Below are 6000 nucleotides of genomic sequence, written 5' to 3'. Positions count from 1 at the left end.
GTCAGTGATTGTTTGAGATGGTTTTACTGGTGTTGGAGGATGTTTGACATGTTCTGGATTCGCATACTAATGGTAGAGTTCTTGTGGAGCAGTATGATGGCCCGGGTGCTAGTATGGTTGTTGGTTGGCATCCAAGTCAACCTAGTTTGACTTATGATGATGATAGTGATGTGGCAGTGACTTGGTGAAGTGTTGAATAGGTTTCAGTGACTTCAAGAGGTCCTATAGAGGCTTTTCAAGCTCTGGAACAAGTTTGGGCAGGTTCTGAGCTAAGGAAATATGACTTTGACCATCCTCTGCCCTAGTCGCATGGATGATGGGTCATGAGAGTGAGTGAAAGTCTCTAGTCGTAGGGAGACAGGCTTGTGCAAGCGAATAAGGAGCTCCAGTCGAATTTAGCCTATGTTATGCATGCGACTGATCTTTTTCACAAGAATTTCTCTACATTCCACGCACAACTCAGCTAATTTTGGTATTGTGGTAAAGCTTATGATTGGAAATTTTCGGCATATGGCCGAATAAGGTAATGGAGCCTCTAGAAGCTGATTACAGTTGAAGATATCAAAAGTATAGTGGGCTAAGTGATTTTATTTGTTCAAGAAGCTTATCTCAGCCAAATCTGAAGCGTGTGAAAAGAAATGTTGAGTTGTCCATAACTTGTAGCATTTACTAAGTCACTCAACACATAAAATTGATAAATAGAGGAAGGCTTTGAGTCTATTTCATTGGTTGGCTTGAATGTGTGATAGAATTCCATTGTGAGGGTATTGAGAGTGAGTACATATTGCAGAAGTTTCTCCCATAGGTTTTGCAGAGTTATATCAAAGAATTATACTATGCAAAAATCAAAGATAGAGTTGAGAAGAAGATTCAGAATTTATGTTGTTTGTGGCAGAGAATTAGAAAATTGTGGTGTGTTAGAGAACGTATATTGTTGTGAATGGAAGAGAAGAAGCAATCCCCTCCGAGAAATATTTTTGATTCAAATTTTGTGTTGTGGAACGATGGTGTTGTTGGGTTGCTCAAGTTGAGCAGATTGAGAACCCAATATGCAACATTTATGAAATGTGGTTCACATGGAGGAAGTGAAGGTGTTGAGGCTTCAAAGTAGACAATGATTTGGAAAATTTAGTAGAAGGAAGATATTTCTCCATCCACTAGGATTTGGATAGTCCAATGGTAATTGGGTGAGGATCATTGGTCGTGGGAGCTTCGAGTGGATAGAATTTTATAGATCCGTGAGAGAAACGGTTTTCTTGTCTAATAGGTGCCAACATACTGTGAAGGAAGTTGAGTCTTCTGGCTTGTGGGTGTAAGCTATCCATGTAAAATGTGCTCAGCAGCTTAATAGAAAAATTGAGCATCATAGCAGAAACAGGGTGGTTTTCTCCTAAAAGGGTTTCCACTAGAAATACTTGTGTTCTTATGTGTGCATGCTTGTGTTGATATTTCTCGTGGTTATTGTGCTTTGATTTTCTTATTGCTTACATGTTTTTATAATCTAATAATAGTGATCTAGTTTCCAACAGTTTCTATGGCTTCAAATTTTGGTTGGGCATTCTTATTGCATTCGGCCCTGAGATACAAATCTTTTGACAACTATTAAAGAGTGATCTATCAAACTACACTTAAATCTGGTAACCCTAATCTCTATGAGTATTATCCTCTAAATTCTTTGGCTCCTTTTTGTAGAAGGTGAATCTCTATCTCTACGGCTTGTTATTGTGGTCTAAGTTTGTTTGAAGAAGCAGAATTGAAGTCCATTAACATTATTTCCGAGACTTAAAATCATCTATGGACTAGATGCATTTATCTGAAGGTCTAATTCATGAGGCATTCTGAAAAATTTGAAGTCAATTATTGCCTTGAATCTGGATCATTCTGAGCATAATTGCACACTTGTAATAATTGTGATTACAGTTGTAAAAGTGTTGGTCTACAATGGCATATTTACTAAAAGGTATTTGACCTAGATCCTCATCTACAGTAATACATATATCATTTATTGTGCCTTAAGTGAAGCTGACTATAAGTTTGAAGTTTGTTCATACATGTTTGATACCTTTATTTAAGCTGACATATAAGGGTTATTGTGAAGCATCCAAATTCTGCAGTGTGCAAGGAGTTATGTTATTCAATCCTACAGAGGTTGAAACTAGGTCGAAGTTTGGTGTACTCGGTCCACAAGAGAAGCTTCTCAATTTGGTGTTTCAGTATTTTTAATAGGAATTTTGGTGGTAGCTCTCCATGACTGATATGGCTTCCTCTATAGACATTTCGAACATGTAAGTTTAGCTTTGACCCACTACAAAATTGGCAAGCGATATATGAATGAAGTGAAAGCTCGAGTACCATTGGAATCGTTGGAGAAGTATATAGTCTGCACTCACTATAGGTTGTTGAACTTCACTCTGGATCGAATTGCCCCATGATTTTGGTCAATAGCACACTATATTGCACCACAGATTTGGTCAAGAGCACGTTGTGTAATAGTAAGTCATATAACACATACAAGACAGCGATATGAATTGATATTGTGATATTTTCCTTCATTGTGTGTTGAGACACAAATCATAAAAGATTATTTTATATCACAACAAACGTTAAGTGCTCAAGTCTCCATTGATATGGTGTCATATATTAAGTAAACTTATTTTTCACTAAGATCATTTTGTCGCAGAGCCAAGAAAAGTCTGGTTTGTATAAATATTAATTGAATATAAAAAGGAGGTTTATTTTGTCGCTTAATTAGCAGAATCTCAATATCCTGTGATCATTTTGTTGAATCCACATTGGTTTCTTATCAAACTGTATAATGCATTCGGAAATAGGCATTCTATCAAACATTTAAGGTTATTACACTTTTTATGGATTTCTAAGAGCATTAATGATCCAAATTAAAAAACAAAAGAAACACTGAGATTAGAATTCATATGGACCTTGTTGAAATGGTTGATGTCAGTGTTTGTTAGTTATGACAATGGCATAGGAGGGTTGGTTGTGCTTTGGTAGTTGATTTGAGCAACTAGGGGGCTTGCATGATTTTGCGGCAATAATTAAATCAACTTAAGTATAGGAACAAGAGAGACGTGTGGTACAATAGATTGTGCATGTGGGAACGAGTTTGTAGTGATAGTGTTGGCATTTCCATAGTGATGTGATCGTGATCTTCATAATAGTGATTTTCATGATAGTGCTTTGGATATGTGATAGTGACCTATATAAAAATAACCTTTGATATGGCAGTGAACTTGGAAGTGACATTTGACTATGACAGTGACCTTGATAGCAACAGTAGTGGCAAAAAGAGTATAGTAGTTTTCTATAGCGGTCACATTTGGTAATGAGATTGATTATTTGTTCAACAGCTAAGGTTTGATATGCAGTAAGAGAAGAGGGAGAGTTATTGATTGACAGTGATTGTATAGTAGTTTCTTGTATTGCAATTTATTTGTATTAATATTTGAGCACAGGTGGGTCCAGTCTGAAAATTGCGAAACGTGGTTCGTTGGTTGATCAGGGTGGTAGGGTGGTGCAAGGCAAGATAGTGGAGTCTAATTTAGGTTAGAGCTTGAGAACACTTCAAGGCAGCAAGGTCATGTTAGGGGATGTTGTACCCTACACAGGGCATTAGAGTGTCAATCTAGTAGACGCTAGTAAATAGGGTGTTGGAGCATCCATTAAGTTGGAGCCTGAAAACTAGGGAATTAGAGTGTACTACAGGTTGGAGCCTGTAAACTAGGGGCTAAAGCCTCCCTCTGTTGGAGTTGAAAAATTGATGTAAATATTTTGAAGACAAATATTGATATGAATAAAAATATATATAAAATAATATAAATAATGTAAAACAATAATAACAATAAATAATGATTAATTAGTAACTAGTTAATGAAAAGGTCCCTAAGGAGATAATCGTTGATGAAGAGGTAACTGCCTAGGGTATATAAGTAGGCACCCACCCTCATTGTAATCATCTCACATCTTACATCAATTCAATATACAATATTCAATATATAGTTACATGTCTTACAATGGACATTTACGTCTTTGAAGTATTTTAAAGTTTTCCGTTGTGTATACGAACATTGTTCGTTACGTTGGTATCAGAGCATACCCCTGAAGTATATGAACTATGTTCGTTACGTTGGTATCAGAGCCACGTTGGTTGATCCTGGCCTTTGGTCATCAAATTGTCATCGCAACTAAAGAGTTTCGCTACATGAATTGGAGTTTCTCCATTTTCGATCAGGCCCTTGGCCACTTCAAAAAAAAATTGGAAAAGAATTATAAAAGAAGAGAGTTAAAAAAATATGATTTAATTAAAAAAAAAAACGTCTTTGACCGTTGACATTTCAATGATTCTAGTAAAAAAAATAGTCTGATGTAAATTTTGAAGGAGAACATTCATATATATATAAAGGTTCTACATTATTGATAAAGAGTGCATGATAAAGTCACAAGGGAATCTTTCCAAATATCTTTAAAACTATACGTAAGAGAAGGAAAAGTATATAAGAGTATCTTGATTCTAAATTAAGTGGTCTACAAACTCGCAGTTTTAGCAACCCATGGTAATTGCCCATGGTATTTTCAAGGTAAAATAAAAGCAAATGGAATACAAAATCTCTTTATGTTAATGGTAAGTTTTACTTTTTACATGGAGAAAATTCACCAAGTTAAAGACACATGAGTGGACATATATTTTATATTATACCTCAAAAAGGTGAATAGCCACGTTTCACTAGAATTGTAACTTTTCAAAAAGAAAAAGAAAAAAGATTATATATATATATATATATATATATATATATATATATATAAAATAAAAAATAAATTTCCAAGGAAGGTTATCAAGTCAAGAAAAATGGAGCCTAATTCGAAGGAAGTATTCAAGATGAGTCCCACACAATAATCACTATTTTGGACTAAATGTCCATTTTGTTTAAACGAAATTGGATATACTTATATTAAAAAAATACAATTTAAGATTTCTAAGGTGTGGAAGATTATTTAGTTCAGAAGAATATCAAGACAATGAACAGATACAAATAAAACGATTAAAGGAAGAAATCACAAAACTTCAACAAAAGAACGAAGCATAAGAAATATAAAGATCTCGAAAATTAATTTCATGAAAAATCAACATAAAATAATGAAAATATTTTGTGCCTAAGGGGCAATAATAAAAAAATACTTGAACAAATCAAGAAATCTAAGGTTAAGAAATAGGGGCTAAAACAAGAAAAAGAAATTTTCGAACAAAAGCTCAATGAAAGTATATCAAAGAAGGAAGAGGAAAAATTATGCTTGAAGAACCTTAATAAAAAATTATCAAAACAAATCAAAAGTATAAAAGATAAAGAGAAGGATATCAAAGACAAAGTCAACGATTCAGAAAACGAAGAACTTTTACGCTTAAAAGCTCTTCTTGTGCAAATAAAGAAGCTTAAAAGTGACAAGAAGTCACTAAATGACATGTTAGAACAACTTCAAGAAGAAGTATTAAAGTCTCCAGTTGCAAAAGTCCAAGTTGAAGATAAAGGAACAGATATCGATCCAGTCAATATCACAACTCAAGAAGAAGAGAAACATATAGAAGTTCAAACTAATTCAAACAATGGAAATTTTAAGTGATGATTCAATCACCAATTCAACAAGAATAGTACCTGAAGTAAGTCGAGAAATCCCCACAAACAAATTATCTCAAGATCAAACTACAATAACTCCTTATCCACATCTGAATCACAAGAGCAGACAACTAAGCCAGTGTATATATTTGAATCATTCAGAACGGAAACAATAGATTTATGTTCCAAGGAATGTTGAAGTTTGCAGAATCCAATCCTATGAAAAGAATTCACTACAAATTCTCAGTCACTAGAAAGTTCCACAGGGGATTAATCTAGGATGGTCAGATCCATTCTTAGTCTAACAATTTTGTTTATCACTCAGAGCATCATATCGTCTTGTATCAACGAATATGAAGTATTGAGATGATAA

The sequence above is a fragment of the Pinus tabuliformis genome, chromosome 4_2 (genome assembly GCF_031772625.1).
Source record: "Pinus tabuliformis cultivar Carrire ecotype Pingquan chromosome 4_2, CPIR1, whole genome shotgun sequence".
NCBI classification, from domain to species: domain Eukaryota; kingdom Viridiplantae; phylum Streptophyta; class Pinopsida; order Pinales; family Pinaceae; genus Pinus; species Pinus tabuliformis.
The sequence above is the reverse complement of the archived record's forward strand: the minus strand, read 5'-3'. Positions refer to the sequence as shown.